The 18,207-nt window shown below is 37.7% G+C and overlaps 1 pseudogene; it reads right to left on the minus strand.

The window, feature by feature from the left end:
* Positions 1–908: 908 nt before the first annotated feature.
* LOC116868034 lies at positions 909–17,832 on the minus strand (annotated as a pseudogene).
* Between the last annotated feature and the right edge of the window lie 375 nt (positions 17,833–18,207).

Here is an 18,207-nt window from a genome sequence, read left to right on the forward strand (position 1 = left end):
GGGGCTTAGTCTCATGAGCCTGAGATCATGACCTGAGCCAAAATCAAGAGTCAGACACTTATCTGACCAAGCCACCCAAGAACCCCAATACTACTTAGCTTCTTAATGACATTACAGTATAGTTGTGGATAATTTTTCTAAGTGTTTAAGTTGGATTAATTCAAGAATGACTGGTATAAAACTGATTTGACCCACAAATTTCTGAGCACTGCCCATAATATAGGCTTGGATGTGTAGGTATTAAGGTTGTTTGATTTAATTGTCTGGAGATAGCTCATGAGTGCAAGATATCTGCTAATGAGATTAATATTTGGATTGTTATTTCTATGGATAAGACAACTTGGCTATCAACCTTTACTAGTTGTAGATCTCTTGGTTTTAGGTTGTGTGGGGATCAAATTTAAGCCAAAGAAATCAGGAAGTGGAAGTCAAAGTTTAAGTCTTTGTAATGCATATATTCATAGCTTCAGGATCATTGATGGCTTAGTTTTTCCAGTTAGGGGTTGTTGAGTTTATCTATTATATCAATAATTTATAATGATGACAAAGCAATTAGGGCTAGGATAATGAGTAGTTAGGTAGTTCATATCGTTTCTACTTCTTGCACACCTATTGTATTTGTGTGGGTTAATTTAGCTGTTAATACTAATGAAATGATATAAGGAACTAGAGAGTTGATTAAAAAGATGATTATGTATGGTCATGAAAGTGTAGGAGTTCTTCTGTAATGGGGAATTTTGCACCTTAAAAACCTTGCTGAGTGGATATGCCATGGAGATATAAAGGACTTAAACCCATAATTTAACTTTGACAAAGTTATGTAATATTTGCTAATATTTCACTATTGAGAAAGACATAATGGTTATGGTATTGGCTTGAAACCATTTTTAGAGGGTTTGATTCCTTTCTTATTTTAGGCTTAGGTAAGGGGATTCTTCAAATGTATGATATGGTGGAAGGCATCCATGTAGTCATTCAAGATTGTGTTAGTTAATTCCACTATTGCTACTTCTCATTTGGATGCAAATACTTCTCAATTTATAAAGATAATATTACTGCTGTTAAGGAGATGAATGAACCTGTAAATGACATAGTGTTTCATGTTGTGTATGCATCTGGATAGTCAATGTCAGGGCATTCCTGAAAGGCCAAGTGGGAAGAAAGTTAACTCCAATTACCGATTGTAAAGAGGATTTTTGCCCAACTACAGTTGACTGTGTAGCTTGTAGAAAATAATGGGAACAATGAACAAATCTTCCTATGATGGTAAAAATGTTTCTATTGATAATATGTAGTAAAAATGTACTACCATATACTATTTGTCCTGGAGAACAATGTCTAGGGATGAGTTGGCTAAAACAATTCCTGCTAGACCTCCTACTGTGAATAGGAAGATAAAAGCTGGGGCTCATTGTATAGCTAGTGATCATGTTGCCTCCATGAAGGGTTGCTAGTTAGCTAAATACTTCTACGCTGTCGGGGTGGCAAAATTCTAATAGCTATTGTAGAATATGCTTATATGTCAACATCTGTGCCCACTGTTAATAATATGCTGGGCTCATACTATAAAACCTAGGAATCCAATAGACATTATGGCCCAAACTATTCCTATATATCCAAAAGGTTCTTTTTTTCCCTGAATAATATGTAATAATACATGTAGTTATTCCAAATCTAGGGAAGATAAGAATATAAACTTTGGGATATCTGGAGACTCAAAATCAAAATAAGCATTGGTATCAGTGGATTGCCTCTCCTACAGGATCAAAGAATGTGGTGTTTTAGATTATGGTCTGTTAGTAATACGGTAATTCTGGTTGCTAAGACCGGATGTGATAGTAGTAACAGAAGACTGTGGTTAAGAGGGATCCATTGAATAAAGGTGTTTAGCTGGTGGTTTTATTTTAATGATTGTGGTAATATGATTGATAGCCCCTAAAATTGAGGATACACATATATGGGAGAGAAGATGGTTAAATTGACTGATGCTTCTCGCGAGCTAGGTTGCAGGCTGGGGTGTGTATACCCTTCACCTGGTTTCTGTACCTGTTCCACTGTTAATGATGTTAGAGCAGAAATGATGGTGGTAATAGTCCGAGACTCATGTTATTTGGGGGAATGCCATATCAGGTGCTCTGATTATTGAGGGGACTGAACAGTTTCCAAATTGTCCAATTATAATAGGTGATACTATAAAGGAAATTATGAATGCCTGGGCAATTATGGTTACATTATAAATTAGGTTATCTCCCAGTATACCTCCAGGCTGGCCCATTTCCACATGGATTAAAAGGCTTCCGACAGGGGCCCCTGGGTGACTCTGTTGGTTAAGCATCAGACTCGTGGTTTTAGCTCAGATAATCATCTCAGCGTCTTGAGATTGAGCAGCCCTGTGTGGGGCCTATGCTCAGTGCGGAGCCTGCTTGTCCCTGTCTCTCTGCTCCCCTCCCTGCACTCCTGTGCTCTTAAATAAATAAATAAATAATCTAAAAAAAAAAGGGCTTCAAGCAGTTCCTATTCTATTTTATCAGTTCTATTCTAGTTCATGCAGCAAATAGTAGGTATAGAGTGCTGGTATCTTTAGGGTTTGTTGAGAATAGTAAGCAGGTTATAAATATAAGTAAAATGGCTGAGTGAGCATTAACCTCTAAAGACAGAGGTTGAGTCATCTTTTTGTCAAGCCCTGTGGTGAATATCATACTGAATAATAAATTCAAAGAAGCAGCTTCAACTCTGCTGGGGCTTCTTCAGCCTTTTTTACCCTAGATGGTGGGAGAAGTAAATTAAAGCTAATTGATTCATTTACTTAACCATTAACTGAAATTTCATGGGGTGGAAACCCAACAATCTAGTAAGGTTTTAACTTAATTAAAAAATTCGTTTTGTGTTCAATTGATGTAGGATAAAGTCTGGGCACTCCTTGTACTTTTTAGGAATTAAGTGAATACACTTTCTTAGAGCTTTGAAGGCTCTCGGTCTTTTCTTTTTCTTTATCTCTCTTTTTTTTTGGTCTTCTTTCTCTTTTTTTTTTTTCTTTTTTCCCTTGGTCTTTTCTAACCTAAATTCCTACTCCAAGATTGATAGTATTGGTGTTAGTGGGAGGATTGTTATTGTTATAATTAGTAGTGTTAAAAGAGTTAACCATTTTGTATTTTCAAATTGTCCTTTTATTTTTATGTTATTCTTGATGGAAATATAATTAATGATGTGAAGTTAATTGCATATAGAAGTACAGATTGAGTAGTGCTATAATGGCTATTAATGTTGGTATAATAAGATCATTTTTTTGTCAGTTCCTGGATAATTATCCATTTGGGCAGAAATCCCGAGAGAGGAGGAAGGCCTATTGATAGTATGGTGGTAAAGATTAATGTAAAATTAAGGATATTTTCTTTCAAATATATGAGAGTGATAGTGTTGTGGTGGATGAATTACACACAATAATATGAATGTGGGGAGTGTCATCATGATGTAGATTAATAGATTTTTGGGTTAGAATAGTTGGGTTATAAATTGTGATAGGTCTTACTCACTTTGTATGGGCAGCTGATGAACAGGCTGTGATTTTTTTCATATATGCGTTTCTGTTAAGTCCACCTCATCTTCCAATTAGAATTGATGTAATAACTATGGTTAGAATTAAGTTTGGATTAATGGATGATGAGATTTGGTATAAGATTGACATCGATGCAAGTTTTTGTCATGTTAATAAAATTAGGCCTGAGGATAACAGAATTCCTTGTATTACTTTAGGTACTCAGAAGTGGAAAGGGGAAAGTCCAAGTTTTATAATGAGAGCTATTGTTACAATGGCAGAAGGAAGGATGTTGTTGGATGTTGTTGGATTAAACATTTTTATAATTATTCATTATCCAGAGTATATTAAATAAATAATAGCCATTATAAGAAGTATTGATGTGGTTGCTTGTGTTAGGAAATACTTAGTAGATGATTCTGTGGCTCAAGGGTTAAATTTTTTTTTCTTATTAAAGCTGGGATAATAGCTAGTATATTTATTTAAATCCAATTTAGATAGTGTGATTGAGAGATTGTTATTACAATTATAGTTCCTGAGATAATGGTTATTATAATAACGGTAAAAATGAGCATAGGAAGGATAGTAACCAGTATTGGCGGGAAGAGTCCAATTGCTTATTTAGCTGACTTTATTATGGAATATGCTATAATTTTTAATTTTTTAATTCCTAGGGGTATGTTTGATTCCTGTCATTCTAGGAATAAAAGAAATGAGATATTAAAATGTATATTAAAATTATATAATAATAATCAGATTTAAACATCTATTATTTACTCTATCAAAGTAACTCTTTGTCAGAGGTAGTTTTAGGATTGTGGTATAACACCTGATCTAATGATAGGCAAGGATACGTGTGACATACAAAGGGCTAGAGATAGTGATAATCTAGTGATAGAAAGTTTTTTTCACAAGAGGTGTATTAGTTATATTGGAATTGTGGGTAAGATGCCCAAATTCATGGAAAGGTAATGGTTAGTAGGAGAGTTTTGACAATGAAATTAATTAATTCTGGCATGTAGGGGCTATGAAATGCTTCTAGGAATATGATTGTTGTGAAAATGTTTATTAGGAGGATTTTGGCCTATTCTGCTAGGAAAAATAGGGGAAATGGGCCTGCTGTAATTCAGTGTTGAAGCCAGTGACTAGTTCTCCTTCTCCTTCTGTTAGGCGAATGCTGCTCAGTTGGCTTCCTAGGATTGAAATTAATCCCATCATGGCTAACAGTCATGATGGAAAAATTAATCCTAAGTATTCTTGAGTATTGATTAATGCTGATAGTGTAAGCAATCCATTTATTAGTAGTACTGATAGTAAGATAATTGCTAGAGTTACTTCATATGAAATTCTCTGTGCTACATCTCAGATAGCCCCAAGTAATGCATATATGAATTCGAGGGCAGTCCAGATTGGAGGATGGAAATTATAACTGAGCCTGATATAGCTAGCATTAATAGTACTCCTAGGTTTATATTGATCGGTGGATATGGTATAGGCAACAGAATTTATATTGTAGGATTATGGTGAGGGCTAAGATTGGTTCAGTGATGGATACAGATATTGATGAAGTTAGTGTTTCATTGGTTCTTTAATGAATTAACTTAACAGCATCAGCAATGGGTTGTAATAGACCACGAGGGCCAACAATGTTTGCTCTTTTGCAAAGTTGTATATATCCTAGAACTTTTCACTTGATTGGTGTGAGGAATGCTATGACAAGTGGGGTGGGGATAATCAATGAGATAATGTTGATTATAAATATTTTGTTAGGAATAGAAATTGAACTGAGTATAAAGGCTTAAGTTTTTACACAGTCACTGAGCTCTGCCATCCTAACAAACCCTGTTCTTGGGCAGGGTGGATATAAATTAAGACTATATAATCTATTAGTTTGAGGATGTCTCAAACTAATGAAGTGAGCTTCATTTTTCTTGTCCTTTCATATTGGGCAAAGTCTATAATAGAAAGAAACTAACGTGAATTACTTTTGGTCTGTACTCAGATCATGTAGGATTTTAATTATTGAACAAATGAATCATTAATAGTGGTTGCACCTTGGGATGTCCTGATACAACACCGAGGTAGTAAACCCTATTGTTGATATGAATTGTAGAATAGGATTGCAGTGTTATCTGAAGATAACCTGTTCTGTTGATCAATATCTTGCATCATTAAGTGATATAATGTTTTGACTAGTAAATCTGGATTTTAATCACTCAGAGGTTATTTTGTTCCTTAAGGTCACCCTAACTAAAATTGCTAGTCCACTTAAAGTCTTACTATCCCTTATCACCTGATGTTGTTCTATAAGTCCCTTAAGTAATTTTTCACTTTTAAAAATTCTTTTTCTTTTTGCTGATCTGTTTGTATGAGTTTCACTGCCATGTCTTCCAGGTCATTGATTCTTTTTTCTGCTTCATCTAGTTTGCTACTGAACCCCTTTAGTGTATTATTCAGTTATTGTATTCTTCAGCTTTATGACTATTTGGTACTAATATTTTCTATCTCTTTTTAAAAATACTCTCTATGTTCATCTATTCTTCTGTCAAGATTGGTGAGCACTTTTTTGACCATTACTTTGAACTCCTCATCATGTAAATTACTTATCTTTGTTTCAATAAGGTTTTATTCTGGGATTTTATCTTTTTCTTTTTTTTTTTTTCCTTTGGAGCATATGTCTTTGTTTCCTCATTTTTCTGGACTCTCTACTTGCTTCTGGTATGAGATGAAAGATCTCTCTCTCCCAGTCTTGAAGGAGTGGTACAGGAAGACTAGAGATTATTTTAGTCTGCTCTCTGTGCAGTCAGTGTCCTGGGGGTAGAAGTCTACCAAGAACTGCCTCCCCAATTGTTTTAGCCCCATGGGGCTCAGAAACACAAGCCCTCCACCCCCGGCCACAAGAGCCAGGTGTTCAAGGGGCATCCTTTGTAGGGATTGTATGTACCTGCTGAATCTAGTGGGGTAGGGCCATGGGGGCTGCAGGATAGGTCTTTTTATTTTTTCTTTGATTCATGATTGTTCAGTAGCATGTTCTTTAATCTTACATATTTGTGACTTTTTCAGTTCTTTTATAATTGATTTCTAGTTTCATACCACTGTGATTGGAAAAAGATGCTTGATAAGATTTCAACCTTCTTAAATTTAAGACTTGTTTTGTGGCCTATCATGATCTCTCTCCTTTTTTTAAAAATATTTTATTTATTTATTTAACAGAGAGAGATCACAGTAGACAGAGGCAGGCAGAGAGAGAGAGAGAGAGGGAAGCAGGCTCCCCGCTGAGCAGAGAGCCCGATGCGGGACTCGATCCCAGGATCCTGAGATCATGACCTGAGCTGAAGGCAGCGGCTTAACCCACTGAGCCACCCAGGCGTCCCTCATGATCTATTTTTAAGAATGTTTCATGTTTTCTTGAGAAGAATGTGTATTCTGCTGCTTTTGGATGGAATATTCACATGGTGTATGTGTCTGTTGGCCATCTGTATGTCATCTTTGGAAAAATGTCTATTCAGGCCCTCTGCCCATTTTTAAAATCAGATTATTTGGGGTTTTATGGTGTTAAGTTGTAGAAGTTCTTTATATATTTTGGATATTAACACCTGAGTGGGTATATCATTTACAAATGTCTTCTACCATTCAGTAGGTTGCCTTTTTGTTTTGTAGATGGTTTCCTTCACTGTGCAAAAATTTATTTTGATGTAATCCCTTCATCTTTTGTTTGTTTCTCTTGCCAAAGTAGACATCTAGAAAAATGTTGCTAAGGCTGACATCAGTGACATTACTGCTTGTGTTCTCCCCTAGGATTTTTATGGTTTCAGGTCTCACATTTAGGTCTTTAAAATATTTTGAGATTTTTTTTTTGTGTATAGTGTGAAAAAGTGGTCATTTCATCCTTTTGCTTGTAGCTGTCCAGTTTTCGTCAGCACCATTTATTGAAAAGACCATCTTTTCCCCATTGCATTATTTTGTCTACCTTGCCATAGACTGACTATATAAGCATGGGTTTACTGCTGGTCTGTCTATTCTGTTCCATCGGTCTATGTGTGTCTATCTTTGTGCCAGTACCATACTGTTTTGATTATTACATCTTTATAGTATATCTTGAAATCTGGGATTGTGATACCTCCACCTCTTTTTCTTTCTCAAGACTGCTTTGGCTATTCAGAGTTTTTTGTGCTCTTATGCAAATTTTTGCATCATTTGTTCTAATTCTGTGAAAAATGCCATTGGAATTTTGGTAGGTATTGCACTGAATCTGTAGTTGCTATGGAGAGTGTGGAATATTCTTTCAATCCATGAGCATGGAGTATCTTTCCATTTGTCTTACCTTTAATTTCTTTCATCAATGTTTTATAGATTGCAGAATACAGTCTTTAACCTCCTTGGTTAAGTTTATTTCTAAGTTTTTATTCTTTCTAGTGTAATTGTAATTGTTTTGTTCATTTCTTTTTCTGTTTTTGCACTTTTGGGGTATAGGAACACTACAGATTTCTGGGTATTAATTTTGTATCCTCCAAATTTACTGAATTAATTTATTCTAAAAGTTTTTTGGTGGTGTCTTTCAGGTTTTCTGTGTATAATATCATGTCATCTGCAAATAGTGACAGCTTAATTTATTCCTTACCAATCTGGATGCCCCTTATTTTTTTATTTTTTATTTTTTGCCTTATTTCTGTGGCTAGGACTGCCAGTATAATATGTTGAGCAAAAGTTTGAAAGTGGATATCCTTGTCTTATTCCTGATCTTAGAGGAAAAACCTGCAGGTTTTCACCATTGAGTATGATATTAACTTGGGTTTTTTCATAAATGGTCTTTTATTATGTTGAAATGTGTTACCTCTAAACCCACTTTGTTGAGAGTTTTGATCATAAAGAGATGTTGAATTTTGTCACATGATTTTTCTGCATCTATTGAAAAGATCATATTATTTTTATCTTTCATTTTATTGGTGTGGTATGAATGTATAAATGCATGTTGGTTGATTTATAAATATTGAACCATCTTTGCATCCCTAGAATAAATCTAATTGGTCAGGGTGAATGATCCTTTGAATGTATTTTTGAATGAGGTCTGCTATATTTTGTTGAGGATTTTTGCATCTATGTTCATCAGGGATATTGGTCTCTAATTTTTGTTGTTGTTGTTGTTGTTGTGCTCTTGTCTTGTTTGGTATCAAGGTAATGCTGGCCCCATAGAACGTATTTGGAAGCTTCCCTTCCTCTTCTGTTTTTTGGGGTAGTTTGAGGAGAACAGTTATTAGATCTTCTTTAAATGTTTGGTAGACTTCACCTTTGAATCTGTGTGGTCCTGGACATTTATTTTTTGGTAGTTTTTGATTACCAATTCAATTTTGTTTCTAGTAATCAGTCTGTTCAGGTATTTTATTTCTTCTTGATAAAGTTTTAGAAGATTGTATGTTTCTATTTCTTCTAGGTTGACCGATTTGTTGGCATATAATTTTTTATAGTATTCTCTTATAATCCTTTGTATTTCTGTGGTGTGGTGTCCATTGTTTATTCTCTTTCATTTCTGTTTTTATCTTTTTGGGTACTTTCTGGGTTTTTTTCTTTATGATTTTAGCTAAGGGTTTCTCAATCTTATCCTTTCAATGTACTGGCTCTTTCATTTTTGTTCTTATTTTTTAAAAAAATGTTTATTTCATGTTAATGCTAGAGTTGGATATCTATCCTTTCTGATGGCTGAGTAATATTCCATTGTATATATGGACCACATCTTCTTTATCCATTCATCTGCTGAAGGGCATCTCAGCTTTTTCCACAGTTTGGCTATGGGGGTGCATGTGGCCCTTCTTTTCCGTACATCTGTATCTTTGGGGTAAATGCCCAGTAGTGCAATTGCTGGGTCATAGGATAGCTCTATTTTTAACTTTTTGAGGAACCTCCACACTGTTGTTCCAAAGTGGCTGCACAAACTTGCATTTCTACCAACAGTGTAAGGAGGGTTACAACATTTGTTGTAACCTCTCCAACATTTGTTGTTTTTTGCCTTGTCAATTTTTGGCATTCTAACTGGTGTAAGGTGGTATCTCAGTGTGGTGTTGATTTGAATTTCCCCGATGGCTAATGATGATGAACATATTTTCATGTGTCTATAAGCCATTCATATGTCTTCTTTAGAGAAGTGTCTGTTCATGTCTTCTGCCCTTTTTTTGACTTGTTTTTTGGGTGTTGAGTTTGAGAAGTTCTTTATAGATCTTGGTTACCAGCCATTTATCTGTAGTGTCATTTGCAAATATCTTCTCCCATTCCATGGGTTACCTCTGTTTTGTTGACTGTTTCCTTTATGCTAAGTGAAATAAGTCAAGCAGAGAAAGTCAGTTATCATATGGTTTCACTTATTTGTGGAACATGAAGAATAGCATGGAGGACATTAGGAGAAGGAAGGGAAAAATGAAGGCAGGGTAATCAGAGAGGAAGAGGAACCATGGGAGACTATGGACTCTGGGAAACAAACTGAGGGTTTCAGAGGGGAGGGAGGTAGGGGGATAGGTTAGCCTGGTGATGGGTATTAAGGAGGGCATGCATTTCATGGAGCACTGGGTGTTACGTACAAATAATGAATCATGGAATACTATATCAAAAACTAATGATGTACTGTATGGTGACTAACATAATAAAAAAAAATATTTCATTTACTTCTCCAATTTATCATTTCCTCCTTGTGCTGTGCTTATTCTTTATGTGGTTCCTTTAGATGTATGGTTAGATTCTTTATTTGAGCTTTTACTTGTTTCTTGAGGTAAGTTTGTATCACTATATATTTTCCTCTTAAAACTGCTTTCCCACGGTGCATAGGTGGCTCAGTTGGTTAAGCGTCTGCCTTTGATTCAGTTTATGATCCCAGGGTCCTCAGATAGAGCCCCAGGTCAGGCTCAGCAGGAAACCTGCTTCTTTGTCTGTGCCTCCCCTATCCTCTTGTTCTCTCTCCCTCTCAAATACCTGGATAAAAATCTTAAACACAACATTTTATTATGTCCCAGAGATTTTTGGACTTGTCTCCATGTACTTTTTAAAATTTCTTCTTTGAGTTCTTCATGGACCCATTGGCTGTTTAGTATCATGTTATTTAGCCTACACATGTTTGTATTTTTTCCAGTTTCTTCTTTGGTTGATTTCTAGTTTCATACCATTGTGGTTAGAGAAGATGCACAGTATGATTTCAGTCTTCTTAAATTTATTGAGACTTGTTTTGTGGCCTAATGTAGTCTCTTCTAGAGAACATTGCATGTGCACTTGAAAAGCGTGTATATTCTATTGTTTTTGGATGGGATGTTCTGTTTATATGTGTTAGGTCCATCTGGTCTAATGTGTCATTCAAAGACCCCATTTTCTTATTGATTTTTCTGCCTAGATGATCTATCCATTAATGTAAGTGGGTGTCGCCTACTATTACTGTATTCTCATAAACTTCTCTTTATGTCTGTTAGTATTTGCTTTATGTATTTAGGTGCTCCAGTGTTGGGTACGTAAGTTATTACAATTGTTATATCCTCTTGTTGGATTGATTTCTTTGTCATCATAAAATACCTTTTTTTTGTTTCATGTTAGTCTTTGTCCTAAAATCTGTTTTCATTGGTATAAGTATTGCTACCCCAGCTTTTTTTTTTTTCCTCTACTTCCATTTGCCTGGTAAATTCTATTCCATCCCTTCACTTTCAGTCTGTATGTATCTTAGGTTCTGAGGGGAATCTCCTGTAGGCAACGTAAAAATGGTTGGGTTTTTGTTTGTGTTTGTGTGTTTTTTTTGTTTTTTTTGGTTTTTTTTTTTGTTTTTTACCCATTCTGCCACCTATGTCTTAATGATTGGAGCATTTAGGCTATTTACATTTAAAGTAATTATTGGTGGGTATGTACTTACTGTCATTTTGTTAATTGTTTTCTAGTTGATTTTGTTGTCCTTCTCTGTTCCTTTCTCCTTCTCTTGCTCTCTTTCTTTGTAATTGAGTTTCTGTCTGCTATATATTTCATTTTCTCTTTAAGTTTTGTGTATCTATTATAGATTTTGGATTTTTGAGTACCATGAGGTTCATATACAACATCCTAACTATATAGCAGTCTGTGTTAAGTTGATTATCATTTAAGTTCAAACAAAATCTTAATATTTTTCACTCCCTCCACGTTTTATTTATGTGCTGTCATATTTTGTATCTTTTTATTCATAATTTTCTTATGTCTAATTATGGCCATATCTTTTCCACTTAAAGACCCTTTAACATTTTGTAAGGCTTTGTTAGTGGTAATAAACTCCTTTAACTTTTGTTTGGGAAACTCTGTATCTTTCCTTTAGTTCTGAATGATAACCTTGGTTAAAGTATTCTTGGTTATAAGTTTTTTTTTTTCCTTTTAACACTTTGAATATAACACAGCATGGCACTTTCTGTGACTTGTGAAGTTAATCAGATAATAGTTTTATAGGGTTTCCCTTGTACATAATGTTTTGCTTCTCTCTTGCTGCTTTAAAAATTCTCTTAATAATTAAAATATCGAAGATTAAAGGTAATGTGTCATGGTGTGGACTTCCTTGGGTTTAGCTTGTTTGAAACTGTACTTCTTGAATTTAGATATCTATTTTTTCTCCTAGGTTAGGGAAGTTTTCAGTTATTATTTCTTCCAATAAGTTTTCTGCCTCTTTCTTTCTCTCTTCTTCTGGGACCCCTATAATGTGAAAGTTTATTCGATGTTGGCAGGCACAGCTGGGGGGTTCCCAGGGTGCTTCACACAGGGGGAACCCTGATAGGCGGCTGGATTTGAAGCAGGTGATACTAGAGTTCTCTGCACTGGGGCTGCCCTAGCAAGCTGCCCGAAGTCCAAGTGGTATGGGCCTGGAGTGTTCCGGGATGCTTTGCCCCTCTCTCACCTTGGTGCAAAAGCTGGAGCTATAATGATTGCTAACCAGCGATTTCCAGTATGCATTGCCCTGTGGCCACCTTCGTGGGATGGTTAGGCTGGTGTGAGCTAGAAGCAGGGGCCACTGACAGGCAGGCTGCTTAGGGTGCCTGGACTATACCCTGGTCTGTGCTTTCAAAGTGGAGGAGAAGTGTAGAACGTGTCTGGCAGTTCTTCTAACCTGGAGAATTTTCACAGCTCCCTCACTGTGTGGAGGAGTTCTAGAGCTGGTTCTTTTATGTGCTAGTTACTTTTTAAACTGCAGCTCTTTTTTCTGTGCCCCAGGATAGATGAATGTTCTCCCAGTCCCTCTTACCATCCCTCCACACTGCCATGTGCAGCATCAGGGATGGGGGGTTCCTTTGTTAATGTGTCTCTGTCTCTCTTGCTGTCCTCTTTTGCCACTCCTTTTTTGTTGTGCAAAAGCTGTTCAATTGGCCCTCAGTTATTCTTCAGGAATAACTGCTCTATAAATAGGTGTAATTTGTTGTGTTCCATGGAGGAAGTGAGTTCAGTGACTTCCTACATAGCCATCTTGGACTGGAATCCTTGTGGGATTTTTTATCCATTGTTTTTTTTTATCCATTCATCTACTCTTTTGATTGGAGAATTTAGTCCACTTACATTTAAAATAGAGCAACAGGTGTGTACTTATTCCATTTTAATCATTTTCTGGCTGGTTTAAAATTCCTTTCTTCTTCTTTTATTCTCTTCCTTGGTGACTTGATGGTTTTCTGTAGTGATGTGCTTAGATTACTCTCTCTTTCTCTTTTGTGTATCTATTATGTGTTTTTGCTTTGTGGTTATCATGAGGCTTACATAAAACAACTTACACCAATAATTTAAGTTGATGATGACTAAGTTCAAACACATTCTAAAGCTCTACATTTTTTTACTTCCCTCTATCCCACAATTTGCTTTTGACGTTTTTAAAAACTGTGTATCCATTAATAACTTTTTTTTAAAGGGAGTATGACATTTTTATTCTGAAAGTTTTGAAATACAAGTTGAATTTAAATCAGATAGTAGTTTATTTATGACAAATTAACTACTTGCCTCATACTTTCAAGCAAAGTATGAAATGGGCTATTTAATGATTCAAAACATGAAAGTAACATCCTTGTAAAGAATGTCATTAATAATTTTTTGTAATTATTATTACTTTTGTCTTTTAACCTTTATACTAGCTTTATGAATTAACTCACCATTTTCACATTATTCTGATTTTTATTATATATTTGCCTTTGCCAGTGAGAGTTACACTTTTATATGTATTCTTGTTACTAATTATCACCTGTTCCCTTCCTTAACTTTTAGCATTTCTTGTAAGGCTGGTCTAGTGGCAATGAACTCTGTTAGCTTTTGCTTTGTTGGAAAACTCTTAATGTCTCCTTCAATTCTAAAGGACAACTTTGGCAGATAGAATACTCTTAATTGGCCCTTCCTTTCAGCACTTTGAACATATTATGTCACTTTTTTCTGGCCTGCAAAATTTCTGAATATGAGAATATGCTCATAGATTTATGAGAGTTCCCTTGTATGAAACAAGCTGTTTTTCTCCCATTGCTTTTTAAGATTCTCCCCTTATCTCTAATAGTTTAATTCTGTGTCTTGGTGTGGATCTCTTTGGGTCCATCTTTTTTAGAATTCTCTGGGCTTCCTGGATTTGGTTGTCTGTTTTCTTCCCCAGATTGGGGAAGATTTCAGCCATAATTCAAATAAAATTTCTGACTCCTTTTCTTTCTCTCTTCTTCTGCAACCCCTATAATGTTAATGTTGGTCTGCTTGATCTTGTCCCATAAGTCCCGGAAGTTTTTCATTCTTTTTTTCTTTCTGCTGCTCTGATTGGATGAGTTCCACTACCTTGTCTTCAAGTCTACTGATTCCTTCTTCTGCTTTATCTAGTCTGCTATTGAATGATCTAGTGTCTTTTTTAGTGTAGTTACTGTATTTTTCAGCTCTGTGACTTTTATTTGGTACTCTCTTATATTTTCTCCTTTTTTAAGTTCTCAGTGTGTTCATCCATTTGTCTTCCAAGCTTGGTGAGCAACTTTGTGACTGTTACTTTGAACTTTTTTATCAGGTAAATTATTTATCCCTATTCCATTGAGGGCTTTTCCTAAGGTTTTATCCTATCCTTTTGTTTGGAAGATATTCTTGTTTCTTCATTTTTCTTTGAATCTCTGTTGTTTTCCTTTAAATCTATTATTTAAATAGCCACCTCTCCCAGTTTTGAAAGGGTAACCTCATGTAGGAGATGAACCTTATCACTCAACCCTGCCCTAGCTCTTGGCTGTCTCCCAAACCTCTCTGATTGTTTAAGCAGCTTACTCTAGTCTTAGTGGCTTCTACTGGTGGGGGATTACCAAGATCTATCAGTGTCCCAAAGGGGAATATCTTGGTTAGCATATAAATTCAGGGTGACTGGAAGCCAGACACTTAGACAGCAGTTTTTAAAGTATGCAAACATATCTCTTTCAGGGCAAGACTAGGAGATGGGCATTTCTGTGTGCTGCTTCTGTATGAGCCTTGGGGTAATAGCCTGTTAAGAACTGTTTCTGTGTTTGCTACTGTTCCATTAACACAAAAACACAAGCCCTGTGAACACAAGCCCCTCTGGCCACCAGACCCAGGCTATCAAGGGATGTAGTATGGCCACAAATGCTGGAAACCCTGATGACCTCGGGTGGGACAGAGGGAGCATGATGATGATACCTGCCATCCTCCCTGGTCTCCGGAGGGGATTATTGTTGGCCCTTAGAAGTATTTTTAATGGGAAGTTTGCCCCTTGGGCCACAGTTATGAAGCTAAGCTAATAGGCCTCTTTCACAGAAATACTGGAGGTCCATTTCAGACTGCTGTCTCCGAGCTGTGCCCTGGCGAGGAGGGAGCCTGTAAGGAACTGTTTCTCCATTCGTTGCCATCATATGGGACCCATGAATGTAAGTCCCACTGGCCACCAGAGCCAGTGCTCAAGGGCTGTCCCTGAGGTGGCAGCTGCCCGAACTAGGGCACCAGCTGTGCACTGAAGTGCCTTTCCCGGAAATACTAGGGACTAGGACGGGGGCAGAGGGAGTGTGCAGATGGCTCCCATTGGCCCCTCCGGTCTTTAGAGTATTTCAGAAGGGTGATAGAAGTGTGTTAAGTTAGAAGCCTGCCCCTCCCTCAGGTCAGATTTTTCAGATGAGCAAGCAGGTGTCTTTCATAGGAAGACTGGACACTTTTCAGTTGGCTGCCTCTCTGCTGAGCTCTGGTGGGGGGTGGGGGGGTTGGGTAGCGGGGGTAGCTCAGTCTGCATGAGCCCTTTAAGAACTACTTCTCTGGTGGGTGAAGTGGGTAAAGAGGTCACAAGGTACAAATTTCCAGTTATAAATTCGTTCTGGGGATGTCACATACAGCATGGTACCTCTAGTTAATAATATTATACTGTACATTTGAAAGTTGCTAAGAGAGATCTTAAATGATTTGAAAGTTCTATATTCTCATGAACTTTTAATCCTTCAAATAAAAAATGTGAGTAGACTACAGAAAATGAAAGTGTTTCTCAGTTTGGTATAGCCTGTGGGTCTCATGGACACAAAACCCATTGGTTTTCAAAGCTAGATGTTTTGGGGGGCTCGTCTCTTAGATGCAGATCCTAAAAGTTGGGGTACCATATGTGGGGTCCAGACCCTTCACTCCTCAGGGAGAAGTTCTGAGTTGTGAGTTCCTTTATGACTGTGCCTGGCCAGGCTGGGGGTATAGGGTGCTTATGGGAAGATTGGGTCTCAGCCTCTCCTGTCTCAATGTGGGCTTTTTTCTCATTTGCACAATTTGTAGGAGTTGCTCAACTAGTTTTTGTTTCTTCCAGAAAATGTTCTGTATGTAGCTGTAGATTCAGTGCATCTGTGGGAGGAGGTAAGTTCAGGACTTTCCTGGGTCACGGTTTGGAATGAGAGCCCTCTTGTTTATTATCTTATTAGTACACCAGTGGGTAAGAGTGCAGACTCCAGGGGTCAGCTACTGGGGTTACTGCCCTGCTTCCTGGCTGGGGAACTTGGGCCTTTGTCAGATTAGGGTAAGGGTAGCATGTGGTTTGCAAGGTTGCTTGAGGACAAACAGCCATACACTGAGTGTTAAGGGCTGGATGGCACAGGGGACTCAGTAAAATCATTTATCATCTGTCTCCTTCTGGAGTGCCAACTTCACGAAGAGAGGGCTTTATTTTCTACCCCCAGTCCCTGGAATGACTGGATGGAGAACATGGCTAAATATTCCTTATCCGTTGGCCCCAGCCCTCATCCTCCTGGCCTGACCACCCCATTCCAGTCTGACCTATGCTTTTTTAGACCGCTCACAGCTTTTCCTCCTGTCCTCCACCCCTCTTGAGTCTTCGTGACCTTTCTGGGCAATGGCTGTATGTTCTGTCCTGGGGAACTCCCTGAGGCTGGCTCAGATACAGACAGATTGGTGACAAGCTTTCTTAGCTGAAATTTAACCTTTCAGCCCGCAGCACCATTTGTATGTAATTGGCTAAGTTTTAGTGGGAGTATTAGGAAACCGTAATTGCCACCTTTTATACTCTTCCAGACGTGTATGCATTAACAGTCAGAATGTGACTTTATTTCACTAAGGTAGCAAATACTGTGGCCTGTGTGGCAAGTTAGACTACCTGTTCAATGTGTGCAGCTTCCCCACCCCACCCCCCAAACACCATAGACCAACCTAGGACAGAGCAGAGGGGCGGAGCATTGGACATAGAGGAGGGTGGCATCTAATAGGGAAGGCCCTAGAGATCTGGGAAGGGGCCAACCTCCTATGCTTCTAGTGTTCAAGGCTTAAGAAAGCTACCCTCGGTTTGTGGGCTCAGGTGTCCTGCTTAAATCTAGATGTGAAAATTAGCTTAGGAAAGAGAACTCCCAATTAGAGGCCAATTTTTTTGGTAGGCACTTTTGTAAGTGTACTATAACGTTTATTCCTAATTACCACCTACGAGATGAGAGTTGGGATTTGAACCTGGGCCTGAGTGACTTTTCCTGAAGCTGAACCCCTACTCACTGTGTCTTTTCACTTGCCATTGCTCAGTGGGAGACCTCAGTGGGAGACCTCAGTGGGAAAAACTCAGCTGCCTGGATCTCAGACTAACCACTGGTCTACGAAAAAGGCTGCCTCTAGCTCATCTATGCAAAAGTATTTTATTTTTTCTTTTTCCTGCCATGCCGGTCGGCAGGTACATGGCGGTTAGCCAGTGCTTGCATCTCTCGGAGGACTCGATGTCGGTTCCATGAGCGCAGATAGCCGGGGCACACTTTTCCTCTGGGGTAGGGTGGCAGCGGGGAGGCAACCTCGAGCATCCCAGGCTCAATGACAGCCACGCTGCAGGCAGCTCTTACTGACATTTTACTGGAATACATGGTTCTAGATGGGAAAAACCGAAGGAGCCAGCTTTCTGCTCTGTTGATAGGTAGTGATGTACTTGACGGCAGACCGTGTGTCTGATTTCAGGCCACATTTTGAGACGTAGAGCGCTGAAGAAAAGCACAAATGTGTATGATTTGGAAGACAAGACTTCTGTGGGAAAGGACAAGTTAGTGGAACAATGAAGCACTCTTTTAAGCCTTTTAAAGGTTAAGATACTTCATACATAACCGAGGAGTTATTTTTGTCATCTGAAGCAAGATGAAGAAGAAACGGTTTTCTCCTCATAAATTAGATCAGCATTTCCCAAACTGATGCCTAAAGGAAGTATTTCAGGAGATTGAATGTCTTGAGATTGTATGAACGGTGGT

This window comes from Lontra canadensis, unplaced genomic scaffold (assembly GCF_010015895.1).
Source record: "Lontra canadensis isolate GAN:19392208 unplaced genomic scaffold, GSC_riverotter_1.0 scaffold14, whole genome shotgun sequence".
In the NCBI taxonomy this organism is placed as follows: Eukaryota; Metazoa; Chordata; class Mammalia; order Carnivora; family Mustelidae; genus Lontra; species Lontra canadensis.